At 43.9% G+C, this 18,026-nt stretch overlaps 1 long non-coding RNA gene across 1 annotated transcript; it reads left to right on the top strand.

The window, feature by feature from the left end:
- The first annotated feature begins 10,460 nt into the window (after window positions 1-10,460).
- Window positions 10,461-17,230, top strand: LOC119401659 (uncharacterized). Its single transcript, XR_007417363.1, has 2 exons — window positions 10,461-10,814; window positions 16,887-17,230. It is a non-coding gene; the product is annotated as an uncharacterized LOC119401659 (long non-coding RNA).
- The last annotated feature ends 796 nt before the right edge of the window (window positions 17,231-18,026 follow it).

The following is an 18,026-nucleotide window of genomic DNA, read 5'->3' as shown; positions in this document are numbered from 1 at the left end:
TGAATCCACAGTGACTCATCTATATCCGTCGTATTTCTTCTGCGAATTAGAGTTTCGAGGAGGGATGACTGTGCTAGATGCTGTGGTTGTATTGTGATTGTTCTTTAGTTGGCTAGCAATCCTTACAAGTTTCGCTTCCTCATTCTCGCGGTCAGAACGGCGTCAGAGTATGACGCCTGTTTTGGCTCACGTCAATGCTTTGTTTTAATAGGAAAAAAAAATCGCTAAGTGCGACTAAAAGGTCAAATTCAGAGTTCCCTTCATACGGTTTATTTTCTTACGTGCGTTGCTCATGGCAAACTTCCGACGGCATTGTTTACCAGCCTGTCAAAAAGCTCTCGATCAAGCTGATCAATTTAGCTCACGCGCGGTAAGGAACGAGTAGAGGTATTTGACCTTTTTCTTTGATTGAAAACAAAATACCGAGACATCGCTCCACTCACCATTGCAATCATCCGCCTCTTCAGGGTATATAAAGCGGTGAGGTCTATGGGGCCAGACAGGTAGCTCAGCAGTTATCCTGAAGAAAATGGCATTCGCAGTGGCTTTCTTCATCTTGAGCGCATGTGCTCTCTCTGCAATGGCGGAGGATCGTGCTTCTGGCGCTTGCTCTTCGGGATCTGAAAACTTTTGGAATGTAAGTATGTTTTGTGCGATAGCTGCCAATATTATTGCCAGACCAACTGAGTTGAAATATCAGTGTTTTTGAAAAACATTCGAATGTGTGGGTGGTCGTAATGTCTTTTATGCTGATAAACACTGCTTAGAGGTTTGTAGACTTATTTTCAGATGTCTACTAGATACTCTACACCACGCGGGAGAGTACTCGTCATGAACGCGATGAGTGTAACTGCCACTGAAGTGGATATATACCACAATCTCGGGCATATTTCCAATAAAACTTATCTTGTATTAGTGCCATAAAGCGGGATTGCGAAGGAGATCCAACATGAACTGCTTTGTTTTACGATTTTTGGCGCGAGCGCTAAAACGCGCTTGGTCTGTGTCGTGCATAGGTCGGCAAACTGACTCATGAGTCGACTCACTCAGGCTTACGCAGACTCAGATCGAGCCGTGAGTCTGGGTCCAAGTGAGTCCGGTTGAGAAACGTTTTGGTGAGTCTAAGTTCGCGGGAGCCCGATGCGGAAAATATATTTGTTGAGTGAGTATGAGTGAGCACCACATTTTTTGACGACGTATGGTCCTATCTACTGAACTTGAGCATTACTATCAGCCTTATGACAGCTCACGTTATGCTCACGTCTAGTCACACATACATCAGTGCACTAACGTTCATACGCCAACTCAATATTTATTGAACGGAGGCGCGAGGTGGCGGGGGGAGGGGGCGGGTTGCCATGGCCTCTTCCCGCGAACTCTTTCAAGGGAAGTTTTTCATAAAAATATCTCGCGTGAGTCATCTTTTTCAATAAAAATGTCGTTACTAGATTGCAACCATTGATAACTCGTATTTGAAGGTACCAGATCAAAGGTGCCAGCTAGAGCAACGGTTATGCGATATACAGGCGCTAAAGGGCTCCACATTTTTTGCCGACCTATGGTGTCGAGAGCCAATTTAACCCATTTGCGCGTACACAAACCCCTTAAAAGGCTCGTAGAAAGTATACGGCATTACCGTACAAGCGAGGAAAAAATAGCGATGTCTACTTATTTTGTGTGTATATGAGGGTTTCGACTGATGCGAGAAAACACATAAGGCGTAGAAATAAGTTAATGCGTTTCCTGAGAACCTCCAAAGTAACGTTCGAAAATGCAGCAGCGCACGCAGATGCGTGGTTAAAACACAAGGTGCATATTATTAGCTGATTTTGTTAAGTGCATTGTCATTGCTTCGCGCATGAAGTTGATATCGGCTAGAGATGGAGCATGCTAAAGGCCTGAGATAAGTACGGCTCAAAGAAAGGCGAGTTCGGAACCCATAAATTTCGTGACATGGAAGGTCTTGAAGAAGGTGATTATCGATCGCGAAGGTACAGCAAAGGCGACCGTCGAAATTACTGAGACCGGACCGTCCGTGTAAACGTGAACTCAATTAGGGCAGAACGTGGGTAAAAGGTAGAATGTCACTGCGGAGGCCCAAATGCGCATATCAGCAGCATTCGCAGAAAGGATAATTGTCCGTGGTAAAATCTAATGATCGCGAAATAAACGAAGTAGGGTTGAGAAAAACTCCCTGTAGGATGCCAGGGAAAGTGTAATGGTCAATGGTCCAGCCTTCAGAGCTCAAGAGAAAGGTGACAGAAAAGAAAATCTGGTTTCTTTGGAGTTGGCGTATATCTCATGGCGCTATCTCTTGGCGCTGGCGTATATCTCATGGACTTCCAAACGAGTAAAGGTCTCGGTTATATGAGAGATGAATCTTGCACGTTTTTTCAACGCAAATGTATTGATACTAAAACTTTCTTATTTCGGTCATCTCATGCAAGCCACCAGTTCAGTGGAGCAAAGACAAATGTTAGCCAAAGTTGAAGGCAAGAGAAAAGTAGGGCTGATCATGCACAAGATGGTTGGGTGTTAATCTGAAGGCCACAGAGGTACCTCTAGATGAGCCTAAAGTACTCGTATTAACAAAGTCTCGCTGCTATTCAAGTACACATGATATTACTGGGTGAGGCCGGGCGCTCGACGGTATTTGACAACATCGATAACAGTAGAAATATTGGCGGAGGCGTGGATTGGGAACACACAAACACGAGTGGGGTAGCTTGGCATCTGGAACTCAGGGTAAAAGAGCACACAGGTGTTCGAATAGCGGCGAAGTGTGGTGTTCGCTTTCGCGTGCGCATCATGCAGAGTGCTGGTTATGCCGTGGTAGTTCTTCTACTGCATGTGGCAATACAGGCAGAAGTCAGCGTGTCTAACAGCTGCTTTCTATGGTGAATAAGATTTAACTCGCGATAGCGACCACTGCGTTCAAAATGCATGGTATTAATGTGACGCTAAAATGCCAATCTACTAAGTGTCCTTGTGGTCCCAAAGTGTAAGAAATACGCCAGAGGATGCCATTAGAACTCAAAAGAAGGAAAACGGGACAGAGAGAAAAAAGACAGGGATGTTAACCAGTTGAGAATAACCCTGCACAAGGGAAAGGGATGGGGGAGATTTAAAGTTAAAATAGTAAAGAAAGAGTGAAAGAGAGAAAGAGAGGGGAAACACACACACACAGCGTCACAGTCCGGCAGTCTTGTGTGGTATACGGCTTCAATATCGGTATACAGCCGCTCCTGCATGCCTGTTGTCCTTAGTAATTTCAAATGTGGCACGCGGTGTCCCTTTGAAAAAGCTGCAGAATATGTTTTCCATGTGAGTTCGCACTGAATAGGAATGAGCTACTTTCATCTTCATCACCATCGTTTATTGACCCTTAAGGACCTATAATAGGACATTACATAAAGGGGAGCGGTTAACAGTATTGAGGTTGCATATTCTTATATTAATCAACTGCATAAGACAAGTAAAGAGTATACAAGAGCAAAGAAGATTTCAGCATCTATGTAAGCAAAAAAGAAAGGAAGAAAGAAAAGGGGTATTACGCAAGGATGGGAGGGAGCGAATAATTAAAAGAAGGTAACAGAGGAAGAGAAGCTCTGTAGTACGAGACTGACACTTATTCGCACATTAAAACACAAGCCAAAGTAGTGTACATAGTGTAATTTAAGACAATATTTTCAACTATACAACGCAAATACAATAGAAAAAGGTGCAAGAAAACAAAATAGTGTGTACTTCAAGTTATTTAGCAAAGGAGATACTTAAAGACTGCCCGAAATTTCTGAAATACTCTCAAGAGCAGTTGCTACAGGAAGATATTTCAGTAGTCAATGGCTGCAGAAAGAAGTGATTTATTGAATACAAGGATCGAACCATGAAGCCGTTGAACGCTGTTGGAGTTGAACAGGCGGCAAGCAGTTCGAGCGCGTGGAAGTAGCAGTGAACCATGCGGATTGGAAGATTTATGACATAATTTATGGACATAATTTAGTGAGTCGGGAGATTTTGCGTCTTTCAGCTAAAGGGAAAAGTTCCAGAGATAATTTAATGTGGGTTAAGCTTGCGCGAGAATCACAGTTCGATGAAATAAATGCAGTAGCACGACTTTGGACCGACTCAAAAGAGGTAATTAAATAACCTTGGCAGGGGCTCCGAATGGGAGAAGCGTATTCGAGCTTGCTCCTATACATATGCCATTTTCCTAATTTCCGGAGGTGATAGACGTAGTGTTCTCTTTAGGTAGCCTAGGGTCCTGGAGGTATCAGTTTCAATATCGAGATAGGCTCTGGCCACCACCGTTTACTGGTATTGAGGACGCCTAGGTACCGGCAAAAGCTCGTCGCTCAAACGGAAAGTGCGCATGGATCGCAGTGCATGGTGTTGAACGAAACGACTTCACGGAAACCGGTGTAGCTAGTCGTCATGTATAAACTTTTTTTTTTTTCCAAGGAAGACTGAATCGGTTAGGCAGAGCGGCTGTTGATACTTCTTGGGCCTACCAGAGCTATGAACCTGGCTTGCTACTTGAGATAATTCGTTCTTGTAGCCACCTCAGGGCGTTCGTGCTACGGCATACTATTATCAAGTATTCACACATATCTTTTTATTGTTGCTGGTTCGGACACGCTGATTCTTGTACAGGCACATGCGACAACTTAGGGATTTGTAAAGGGCAACACTACGCTAAAATGTAGAATAAGATAGTCGCTGAAATGAATCCCCATAGAGAAGTAAACGAGATATTTGCATCTTGCTTTTGTACGGTGGTAATTCGAGCAAAACTTTTTTTTGACGATATGATTATTCAAGGAATGATTGTGGTGTCAGACTGCAAAACAGTGAAAAAGTGTCTTGTTTTTTCAGCTTTTACAGGAAAATAAGCAGGTCGATATATTAAAAAGGAACTTCATACCACGTGGCGGGGCCACGACCGCGTGCTTGAGCACAACTACTGTGGAAATAAAGAAAGAGGACCTTGAAGTAACTCAAAAGATAAAATACCAGCCGTATTCTGGCGCAGTGTAAGAAATCTTTCCTTTAACATTGATGGTCTTTCAACAGTATAAATATCACATGAAAATGATCAAAGATAATTCTGTATGTATACATAGGAGAGATCAATTTCGTCACTCTGTGCAGTCATAACCAACAATAATATTCATGATTTAAACCCGGGCTTGCGCCGGGTTTACATCGCAGTATGAAACTATATTATCATTTTTAACTGTGTGGAGCCTGTAACTCTTCTTATGGAAGTATATTTCATAATTAGCCAAATCAATCTGTCAACATCACCGGTATACCGATTTTCCTTGGTATATTCGTTCCGTTTTGCTGTGCGAGAATAGCTCGATTACGAAATAGCCGGGACGATGCTTTCTTAGAGGCGGGGATCGCCAAGCGCGTTTTCGTGTAAACGACCCGTTGCACGTATAACTGCTGTCTTGCGCACACCGCGGTGGAATGTTGAACATTCCCAATTGTTTTGGATTGTTCTGATAAGCTTGAGCGCACAGTGCGAACAATGGAGATTTTTCTGGAACTAAAGCGGTCACCAGCGATAAGCCTGGAATATTCGATGCCGCATGTATAAATGTCGCCGCGCCCTACCGCTGATAAGATCACTCGAGGACCGACAACTGTTCCACGCACAGGTTCGCCCAAAACGGAACCCAAGATCAAGCTTGGGCGCGACGCTCGCGCGGCTGAGCTATGCTTTACAGGAGGCAGACGTTGCCCGCGAAGGCGATTTGTCGCCGTATTTGCCAGCGGCGACGGCAAGTACACGTGAGCGCATGCGTTCCTCATTCGCCCAGAACCCTGCTAGTCAGCAATAGTTACATTGTGACTCACCACAGATGCGATCCGAGAGCTCTGCGCGTGCGCGGAAGTGGGGGTGGCATTGTTGTGGCCGTGGATGCCCCCAGTTGCGATAAAAGCAGTGACGCCGCTCGACGTTGCTTTGGAAGCTTATAAAGAGTTTCGTCTTGAGTACATCGACTGCTGCCTTCGTCAACGTCACGACTATGTGACAATGGGAGTAAATGCAGTCTGGATGACAGCAATTTCTCCATGCGATATAAATAGCAGTGGAAGGCCATAAGCCCACTGCGAGTTGCAAACGCTGTAATTCATTCCTTGACTGCCCGATGCCTATGATTGTTATTCCTGAAGTCACGCAAATCACAGCTATTGAGTGGATGGTTCTGTTGACTGGACAAAAAGTATGCGTCGTTTTCAGAAAGCAGTTGAGCTTTGCTTAGAAAATATCCAACGGGTGCTTTTCATGGCGACGTAACAATACCTCGGTGAACAGAAACGATGTTTCTGGTAGCATTCATGCTAATTTTGATGCGCCTCTATGTAATGCAGCAAGCACTGTCCGAGTAAGTCGTAGATTCTCTTATTTTCCTGGCCACGCAAACGTGCCGAAAGGCACGGGGACGTTATTTGAAAAAGAAGGCCGCTTTCAAAAATGTAACCGAGAATTTACGTTCGTTAATCACAATATGATTATGAGACACCCCATCGTGGAGGGTTCCGGAATTTACGACCACCTGGGGTTCTTTAACGTGCATCTTAAATTAGGTACGCGGGCTTCTAGCATTTTGCTAGAGCGACCGCCGCGGCCGGGATCGATTACTTGTCTTTCGGGTCAGCAGCCAAGCGCCATTACCATTGTACCACAGCGGCTGAGCTGGCCATTCTCTATAAGTTATTGAGGCATGCAAGCGATGCAACAGCAACTAGATGCGCGTAGGAAATGTGCGCGATATGGTGACTGACTGTGGTTAATTTGTGTTTCAGTTAATTATCCATCCGGACAGATGTGCAGTATATGGTGTCTTATAAGCAGCTTAAAAAGATATATATGAATGCGTAGGTGGACTTAGTCCTCCGTTTACAGTTTACCCCCAGGGAGATGCGACTGCCACGACTGGTATTGAAGCAGCGACGTCGAGCTCACTAACAGAATGCCACTGAAACCACTGGACCGCTGTAGTGCGTACTTTTAGATAGTACAAAGTGAACGCGTACGCCACCGCATGGATATGCGCTTTCTGCTTGTGACGTGCCGTTGTGGCCGTCGGTTTCTATGGGTTCCGAGGCGGCGTAAGAAAAAGAACTGAACACACTGGAGACCGGGAAGGGACCGCCTGACCATTTTCTTTTGTTCTTCGAAGCTACGCGAGAGCGCAAGAGCTAGGCACCGATCTTCGTTTTCTCCGCGCGAAGGCGCGAGACACACACAAGGCGTCGTCTGCTATCGCTCGTGACAGTGCTTTACGCAGAACTTCAGATGAACATTACTATTGACCCATATTATTGCGTTGAAGCATATTACACAGTCACGAATGAAATAGCGCTGCTGAAACCTTGGCCATTGCACCGATCCCTGTCGTGAAAACAGCATCTTCATAGGGACAGAATCTCACAAAGCTTGCGCGCGGGGACCTCCGCGAACGCGTTTGTCGTGATTATTCTGGTGCATTGGCAGGCAAAACCCCAGGTAATTTTAAACATTATTTGTGGCATACTGGTCGCTTTAAATTATTTCACCAGTCTTCTGCTTCTATGAATCGTTATTTTTTTAAATAGTTATTGGTAAATCTACGTGCACATGGAACGCGCTTAATATTATTGCATTTGTAGGGAAACGAGCACCTACCAAAAATATCTGGTTGACAAGAACAACAAGACCATGACGACGAGATCCGACACCTGTACGTAAACTCTATTTGTTTTTCTTAATCTTGCTAAACCTGTCGGCCCCAAATATACAGCATGCACCTGAAATTTTTATAACATATCTTAACAGAAATCCCACAGCATCACTGAATCTTTCAGTGAATATTTCGCCAGTCTTTGCAGCCCTACGATCGGATCCTCGCAATTCGCTGAATCTATAGATTTACAAGCGTATTTGCCATGCGCTGCTGACACTGCTTCCAGGCAACAAAGCAAAAAGTGTTTTACAGCGCAGAAAAATGGTAGTAATATTACTGAGCTTCGAACACCTTACATAAACGCATTCGCCTAATAAACAAAATTGCGTATTGGAATGAGAAACGATACTCTCAGAATAAGTTTTCTGTGAAACATCAATCAGGCAATATTATGCGCAATTCGGAAGGCTCCCACGCAACCAAAATTTTTTCTTTCCGAAAAATTCTAACAATTCACTGTTTTCAATGCAATAAATAAGCACAATTTTTTCGAATATATGTGAGATGGTCTCCAAAATGGCTGGGACATTTGGCGCGGAATCACCCTCCCATGCGCCGTCGCTTGGGCGATCCATGCATGCCATCAATGGCGTAGCCAGGGAGTGGCGTACCTGGTACACCCCCCTCCCCCCCGAATTAACTTTCTGCTATGGGAGCCGGACACGAAATCACACTCGACCGCAATTGCCTGCCCGGCCTCCTACTTTAGATCAGAAACGTGGAGGGCAATGCATGATCAAATGCACTTGTACCCTTGTCGTTTTCGTTGACGAACCGCTTGCAGCTCTAATAAGGTGCGTCCCACTCAATACAGCTACTGCGGCAGGCTCACAAACTCCAAATTCTTCTCAGGCTTATAAAACGGTGGGTAAACGCATGACCGCGCTCTTACTCACAAAGACAGAGAGATAGAGAGAGAGAAAAGCTTTATTAGAAAATCAGTCATTGCACGTCAGGAGAAAGCCTACCTCCCCCGGAACATGTCATTGAATAGTATTGTTACGAGGCATTCTGCATGAGCACGCTTGAACGACAGCTTTCAATGAAAAGAGAAAAGGGAAGTTTGCATGCCGCACGAGATGCGGCCAGCCATTCTGTGGCATGACACGTTGTAAGTTTTGTAATATACTTGCTTCTGTCTCTACCGTCTACTCGTGATCCCTGCGACAGTATATTTAAGTAGATCGGAGCAACAAGATTTCTGGAAAAATAAATATTCCTTTGAGCCACTACGTCCAGCTGTATGTGGACGAAACTTGTTTTTGCCAGTTCTGTTGACTAGTGGCTGAGAAAGGGCAAGTTACATTGCGCATAGGATAAATCAACCTCCTGCATAGTCAACTTGTCTTGACTTAGCCTCAATGTACTGCGTGCAGCCGTAGCCAATCATTTTGTGAGGCACCACGATGTCAGACGGTTCGCTCGACGTGCCGCGTTGAAGGAACAAAGTCCAAAATATTATTTTTTCTTTGCTTTAAATGAATACAACCAAAAACAAAATGCTCATGGATGTGGAGCCTAAGATTTCATTTTTTAATGTAAAAAGAGTTCCTGGCTGACCGCGAAATAATGAAATACTCATTACAAGCTAATTACGATTATTTACTGAAACTCGTACAAAACAAACTATTTCTTCATTTTATTTATTAGAATGTAATATCGAGTGCCTTTAAAATATTTTTTGCGAATTTGACACATTTACCGACAGTCCACCATTATATTTCGGGCCTGGAGGGGTTAAAGATAGGTTGGAAAGCATCACGGTCTCATAATTCGGCTAATCTGAGTTTAGATTAAGCATACTCGCTTCTGAAGGAATAAACACCAAGAAGAAATACAGGCGACAATTCACTACAAAGGCATGCACGACGAATACGTCACTCAATGTCTTTTTCAAGGACATCATTACAATTGTACGCTTGTTGCTGACGGTATCCGTACATGATTTTTAGTACAACTCGTCAAAGGAGCGCTGTGAATATCAGATGCGAAGCTTCTACGTTAGAGGTTTTCGCCAGGAATAAAACCATCTGTACGCGTGATAATATGTTTAAGGAGCTGGGAATCGCTATAAGGGTGGGCCAACAAAATAGCATACATTTATCTAGTGAATCATATAAGGTGTTTCTAAGAATGTAGCTTCTGCAATTTCACTTTCAGTTTATTCAAGTATACACAAATAAATAACAAAGCACTGCTGCATTGCATAGCGAAGAGGAATAGACACAATGCGTGATGAAAGCCGTAATACTCGACAAATCCACAGATTTCGAAGATAGCTTGTGCCGTAAAATTAAGGTCCTGCCTACAATGACCTTCCATCAAACGTTTGCTGCTATACGCCTGAACGAGGCCGCAAGTCAATTGTAGGATAATGTAATCGTAGGATAATACAATGCCATTGTAAGATAAGGGGCAATAAACCACTTTTAGGAGCACGTGGACAGACTTATCAGCACAGTGTTTCTTGGGATACACGTGACACTTAAAGACGTACCAGTTATGAGCAGTTAAAAGGCTTGTCAAGATTCAAAAGACTAGCACGCTTTATATAATACCAAAGAGGAGGAGGAGGAGGTGGATGTTGTAGGTTGCAGGCGGATCTAGCCTTGCGAGATATGTATATAGCAAGATGCTTGTGCGCTACAGACAATCTTATTGTTGTCATGTTGTTGGGTGGAATGATCAAAGAGGAAACGCACATGTAAGAGGCGTCTTGTGTGCAAGTAGGTCCAACTGGACACGTTGGCTTAGCATGTTCTTATCCTAAAGTAGGGAAAACGGCGACTAACGTGACAGAAGGACAAAAACAGGACTTTTAGTTTTTTTTGTCTCTCATTTCTGGCCGCGATTTTCTGTGCTTTCGCCTTGGATCACTGTTACTGCTTTAGTTCTATGCACAGAAACCTTTATGAAGTCAAAATTGCGTTTTTTGTGAACACTATAATCCGTGTTCTTTGCTGATAATCTGTAAATAATTTATTATTTCTTTTTTCACAGCACTGCCGCACGCAAAGTATGACCTTCTGTTTGGAGGATCCAACTGTGCCATTGTTAATGTGACCTATATTGACGGTAAGTCTAAGTTTAAAATGGTACTCTGCGGAAACACCAGATGAGGGAAAAGAGAACAAATGAGCAGCATTTGTCCTCGTGTCCCTCGAGCCTAAATGTAAACTCTTCTAAGCTTAATGTTCAAGTGCATAAAGTACAGCAACGCACCGATGTCATGAATGTAATGTAAACTTCTTGCGTAAATTTACATAAAGTTTCACTTCGAATACGTCAAAGCGCGAACACACGATATGAAAACGTACTAATAACAGGGAACAGCCACACTGGCAGTCAAAGTGACGAAAACATATGTATTTTCGATGGCATTTTGTCAGATACATATTTTACTGTGTATATTGAATGTGAAGCATTTCTTAGCGGAACAAAGGATTTTTGACCGTATCTGTCTGTGTATCTCACCGCACGTCTTGGCGCTCTCGTGGTCTTGTCCTTTATGGTGGTATATACGAAAATTGGCAATGGAGGACGTAAGTGTATGACGAACACGATTCGCACGTCATGCCATGAATAACGCGACTTACCTGGCACGTACGTCACGAAGTACTTTTTACCAGTTACGAGCGGCATACAGCCGAATACCGCGGACCGCGGTATTCGGGTACGCGCGGCAGGTGATCCGATCAAGAGTCTATATCAACCAAGACTTTGTAAATCTTAACGCAACAGCGTGAAGGAGCCCGTGTCGCAGAAAATGCGGCGCCGGCGTCGTCGCAGATAAGAGAAATATCCCGATTGAATCAAAGTATAAAAGTCACTTCTCAAACCGGAATCGAACCCAGGCCTCCTGCATGGCAACCAAGTGTTCTACCACCGCGTAACACCAGTCCTTCTAACTGTTTCTGAAAAAGACCATATACAAGCGTCATGTCAAGACAACGGCAATTGTGCTTGCAGGGTTGGCTATCCGCACCTATATCAGTGCAACAACCAATACATATATGCACACCTATGACTTCGCGAGCTATAGCCAAGCGTTTCGCGAATACGCCTACGACACTTGTGATATGCGCATCATCGCAATGTAGCATGCACTTCCTCGCGATAAACATGGCGTCTGTACAGTAACGTGAGCACCGACGTTACGTCAGACCATGAGCTCCTTTGTACGCCAGTGTGCTCTGCGTGCCTGGTGAGCCCACTATATGCGCACAAGCACTGAATTTGCGCAAAGACGTTGGTACACCTGGTAACGCTTGGCTCAAAGCAAAAACATTTGACATAGGCTCCTACTTCCTGTCTGCTTCGCATGAAATTGACTCCCACAATGCGTGGGATCTGCTTGAATTTTGATCATCTGGCGTTCAAACTAGCCGACAGTGTCTGCGGCGTTCTATTGGAAGCTTACATTTATAACATTGTTGTCCGTAATGGTATCGGTTGTACAAGAGAGCCTACAGAATAAATGTCTTATACCGCATAAATGAACTCTTACGAAACGCACTTAAAAGACGCACTAAAGTCTACCTTGCAATTTTCACAAAGTAAATCATTAAGGAAACATACTCGTAGTAAAGAGGCTTTACCAAAGGATATAATGGGCCAAAGATTGCGGAAATATTTTACTGCGAAGTATTACGCTCATCACTTTAGGACGATATGCCTGCATTGCACTGACTCGTCTAAGGTTTAAACAATGAATCCTTCAAGCCAGTAAAGTCCAACTGACAAACACGCGGAGACACAGTACACGAAGCGGATTTCCCGTAGTTTTCGCCAAGGACACACGGAAGCATGAATGCGTTCGAGGACAACGATGTTTACACAGTCATAGTGGATCAAAATTCCAGCCAGCACGAAAAAGAAATTTGGTCGCTAAAATGTAACAAGAATAGTATGTGGAAATGTTTTAGTAAGAGAAGAGGACTTGGCCGGAAACGGTACAGGTTGTCTTGACAAGGACCAATTTCTTGCTCTCCGTAGATAGAAAAAGGCCCTTGAATGTTCATGTCGTATTGGTTGAATGGCTTACAAGGTCATTCAACTGGACTAAATAAGCCAGCGAGCGTATAGAATGGTGTGTTTCGGTATGGACTTTTACAACAGACATTGACATACTTCTTCACGCTTGGCAAAAATCCTGGCCACATTTCTTTTACTCTCGCGAGTTTCCTTTATAAGCCCAGGTGGCCGGATGGATGGCCGTCATTACAGGCGAAGGGAACGTCTCCTTTGCTTTCTCGCCGACAGGTTCGGGAGTTGAACGTGACAACGTGTCGGCCCCTTCTTGTTTACTGCCTGACTGCATTATTCTTTTTTAAATGCGAAGCATTTCTTGGCGAACTTCTGCGACTTTGAGCATATCTATCTATCTATCTATCTATCTATCTATCTATCTATCTATCTATCTATCTATCTATCTATCTATCTATCTATCTATCTATCTATCTATCTATCTATCTATCTATCTATCTATCTATCTATCTATCTATCTATCTATCTATCTATCTATCTATCTATCTATCTATCTATCTATCTATCTATCTATCTATCTATCTATCTATCTATCTATCTATCTATCTAGCCGCCTACGACTTTGTGCTCTCCTGGCCGTTTCGTTAATGAGATGTGTACCAAAATTGGCATAGCATAACATGACTGCATGACGAACGTAATTGACAGGTCATAACAAGAAAATCATGACATATGCTTGTCATGTACAGCATGACTTACATGCCACGGTCTTGGTGCTCTTGCGGCCGTTTCGTTTTTGTAAACAATAGCAACTTCACATTACGTACGCTCAACCGCGCAGTCACCATGAAGGATTGCGTGTGTCTGCCATACAACGGACGGCGTGATGGTCCGTGACTAATATCAAGTGGGGACTGTAAAAGTAAGGGCAAAACTCAGCGATTACCCAAAGGAGGCGCGATGCACTTCTGTTGTCGAGCAGTTTGCCTCAGTATGAGACAATGCGCAGCTGGCATAAACTAAAAGTCTTTAAAAACCATCTTCATCTTGACGCTGGACAAGTATTGCACGAGTTCCGATGTCACTGCTGTCAGTATGAACTTAGGTGCCAGCGCCGTCTGCAATATGCGCAAAAACGGGTACTTTCTGCATGGGCTGTTGTAATTAAGGAAGATGCATCTGCTCTCGCTTCGTCTGCCCAAAATCATGTTATCTCTTGCAAGGTGAACTAGGGGCTATACAAAGTTCGTAAATTTTTTATTAAACAGGACCGAATGGAGACATAAGTGCAGGAAATGCAGTACGCCCTCCCTGTTAGGAGAACCTGCAAATAATTCTACGGCGGCAAGATTGTTGGAACTGAGTCGTACCCCTCTGATGGTTACGATATCTCCCCGAAACTTGAGCTCTCGATACCCAAAGTTGAACATGTATGGCTTAAATGTGTGATCGGCCAATATAACTGGTTCTAACGTCTTCAGTAGGCGAAGATGTTGCTCAAACATTTCGAAAATTCAACTACCTTGTCCAGAAGACAGACAACTCAACCCCTTCAATCCACTTAACAGTGACCATAGGTCGCTGGAATGCTTTCGAGCTGAATAGGAGGAAAAAGAAGTGCTGGAAACCAGTAGAAAGCACCAGGAGAGACAGAAGCAGTTTTTTCGTGTTCTAGCTCATGTACCTTAATCCGCCAGTGCCCATTCTTTAAATCGAGCGAGGAAACGTATTGGTGATGCTGTAGTCGCTGTGCCGTGGTTCTCAATAAGTGGCAGCGCCTAAATGTCCCGCATATTCACGCTGTTGAGCTATAGGCAGCTGATAGGGAAACAGCATTTCAGCTTGCTTCCTGACTAGACCCACCGGAGATGATCATGAGCTGTTGGAAGGCTAGGCCATGCAGGTGTCAAGCATCGTTCTGAGTTGCACATGAATCTCTTCAGGTCATCTGGTCGACAAGCGAATGTATTGTGTTATCGGCCATGCGCCGTGATAGGTTGAGATTATTGCGTGCTGTGACGGAAGAATGACGTAACTTAATCAAGGTAATTAACCAAAAGGTAATGGAGTGTTCTAGTTATCCGTCGCGAACGGAGAAATAATCTCAATTTGGGCAAAAGACGTGTCTGCTTTCCCCATTTATAAAGGGGCTAGAATTAAGCAACGTTTGTTATTTCTTCAGTTATTTCTTCCGCAAACGCTATTAAACTGTTGCGTTTATAAAGTTTTTTGCATACAACATGACATCGTTAGTGATATGTGTCGCCATCGGAGGTGCCATAGTTAGGAATACTGACAAGGGAACCTGACAGTTTTCGCACATCTGAACTGACGCGGCAGAAAAAGCTGCGCATCTTTGTTCCGGAAGCTATTGCGATCGGCCATCACGAAGCTCATTTTGAAGTTCCTAGTCGCACATACTCTGCTTAGGTGGGTGTGACAAATTAGTCCCTGTTACCACTTCACCTTCCCAGAATCCACCGCGTGTCACATCAACTACAACGCTCTCGCTTATGCAGGAAGCACTATACTCTGAGTCGAAACATGAAGCAAGTCGCCGACAGCTGCTCTTAATGGCGTCCTAGGACTCGGCTTGCCATGCGCTGCTGAGTCTTAGGATGCGTACATACGTTCACCTAAGCGACAATTAGTGGGCGTGCGTATGCGGGCTCCTCGCTGCGTCCGGTAGTTTTACTTCTTTCTTGTGTCCGTGTTTGCACGCCCTGTCTTTTTAGAATGAATACTTACCAAATAGCTCAGCTCTCTGTTATTTTGAAGCATCTTATAGCGGAGTTCAATCCGGTGGTGGTGGTGTGCAGCGTGACCACCCTTACTGCGCATGCGCAATCCATCTCCACACACCTCCTCCCCCTCTCCCCTTTCCCTCTCTCCTCCTCCCCTCTCTCCACCCCTCTCCACTCCCGCTCTTAAACGCGGCCTCTACATGCCGAAACGCTGCTTCGCATCGCCTAATGGTCCCCTTTAGCGGGAGATGGCATGATTTTTTTAATGCCCCGTGGTAGTTGGACAAGTCGGAGAGGCGGCGAGTAGGCGAGTATGCTGGAAAATCGCATAAGACCATGGTATTGGTACTGGGGGCTAAAGTGGTCGTCCTGACCACTTTATCCGGCATCCATGGAAACATGGATGCTGGCGGATGGTTGCACGGGTGGACACAAACCATCTGCCTTTGGAGAAGACGCGCATCTAACACAAATCGCTGCCAGGTCAGTTGGAATACGATGCTTCTGGCGGTGAATGTTCTTTACGGCACGTACCGGTACTTTCTAGGCTGTTGCAGAGCAACGGTCGTCCAAGAAATTCAGCACAGAACTCCGAGTCTTGCGGCCCACGAAAAGCCAAGTAGAAATACGCTTACATATTATAGTGTACAAACCGCAAATTATACGCTACTATTTAACCGAGACTTCAAATCTCCAGAGCAGCGGAAGAACGCGGAGAGCCAACCGCGGGAAGTCTGCTGTTTTGTTTGCCCCATAACAAGTTGTTTTCCCCACAAGTTTGACGTCCCTGTAGCCACAATTTTGGCAGTGCATTTGGATATGATAGAGCCTCTCCTCATTATTTTCCTTCCTCCATGCTCTCGCTCGGAGAAGGTCACGTGGGCCTTTTTGACGGGTCTAGCGAAGGCTTCCCGGAGTCAATCGAAGCCGCGCGAAGTCCCGCAGTCTCGCGCACAAGTCTCGCGGAGACGAGCGGCAACGTCGCCACATAAGGCTTCTGCTTCAAACGCATTGTTGGAAACGATACGTCATTAGAATTTTTGTTGCTCTACATCTCACGGGAAAACGACGACGTGAAATACTTGTGTAAAAATTTATGAAATAATGTATTCAAGATGAGCATAGCATTCTGGCATGTAAAATGGGATATAACAAGACAAAATATAACGCTGAATTATAGGAAAGTTAAAGGGACAAGAATTGCAATCCTGTGAATGTGTTGAAGAGCTGATACTATGAGCGTATTGGTGTTTTTGCAGGGTCAGAGAACTCCATCCATAAATGAGCATAGCCGGATGATAGTGATGGAATTCTAGTTGAAAGAGAAGCGAATATTTGTGTATTAGTTCGCTAGTAGCCATCCTTTCAGTAGTGATTTAAATACAAACACTAATTGCACAATATATATTTGTTTCAGAGTCTGTCGGTACTGTATCTAAAAAAAGTGGAGACAGCCCAAACAACTGCGTTTTCTTTGTGAAGGACGAGGAGGTTAACAACCCAGATAGCTGCTGCAGCACATACTATAATGAAAATTGTAATAGTGAACAGCAACAAGAGACATACAAGCCAAATGAATGCAAGAACGCCTGATAAATATATCCACACAGCGTTCCATATTTCCCCGAATATACAGTAGTAATATAAGTAGAGTTTTGATGTATCTACCGAACTCTTTAAAACATGCAATGTAATAATGTTCCATTTTTTCCTTTGCAAAAATGGTTTCAATAAAAGTTGCGCAAGCAAAAATGTTGGTTACAGTTTGTTCCCGTTATCTGAATGTGTGTGTATTTGCATGCTTTGTTTACATAACCGAAAAAATGTCATTCAAGCTCAGTTCATAGCAATTCGAGAGTCCCAAAGAAGCAGGCTGTTACTTTACATAACGTGACATAGATAAACGCAAACGAACATCACACAGAGAAACAAGTTAAGGATATTTTTTGTCAAAACATGTATTAATCGCAGGGAAACGAGAGGGGAAAATAAGTGATCGGAAATAAACGCGAACAAATTGATTCACGAGGGTTACTGAAGGAGCCTTTCAAGCGAACATAAGTATAGAACACGAAATTTAATATAAATGGCTTCCCTCAGCGAAGCTAGCTTCAATGAATAACTCTCCTAAGCGTCCTAAGGAAAGGAAGCTGACGCTTCCCTTCCTTAATTTTGGCATTCTTTTAGAGAATGCCAAATATTTCACGTTGCACAGCGCGAGTAGAGATCACATATTTGTGCTCATTTTTTGAGAGCCTAGGAACTCGTATCGTCAATTGATGTCTTACCATGAGAATAAAGCTATGTAGACACCCGAGAGGTCTAGTTTCGACTATATAAGATTAATTATGCCGCTCACAAAGACATGATATTGACCGACATGTCACTTATACGAGTGGCTTGAAATCAGAGTTGCATACGTTGCAGAGAAACAGGAGCTGATGATAATCACAATTACTCCACCAGAATGTAATTGATTACAGAAAATAATTGCGGCCTCACGAAAGTGACGATTCATAAATAAGAAATCAATTGATATTATGTAACTTTCTTTTTC

The sequence above is a fragment of the Rhipicephalus sanguineus genome, chromosome 8 (genome assembly GCF_013339695.2).
Source record: "Rhipicephalus sanguineus isolate Rsan-2018 chromosome 8, BIME_Rsan_1.4, whole genome shotgun sequence".
Taxonomy (NCBI): Eukaryota; Metazoa; Arthropoda; class Arachnida; order Ixodida; family Ixodidae; genus Rhipicephalus; species Rhipicephalus sanguineus.
The sequence above is the reverse complement of the archived record's forward strand: the minus strand, read 5'-3'. Positions and strand labels throughout refer to the sequence as shown.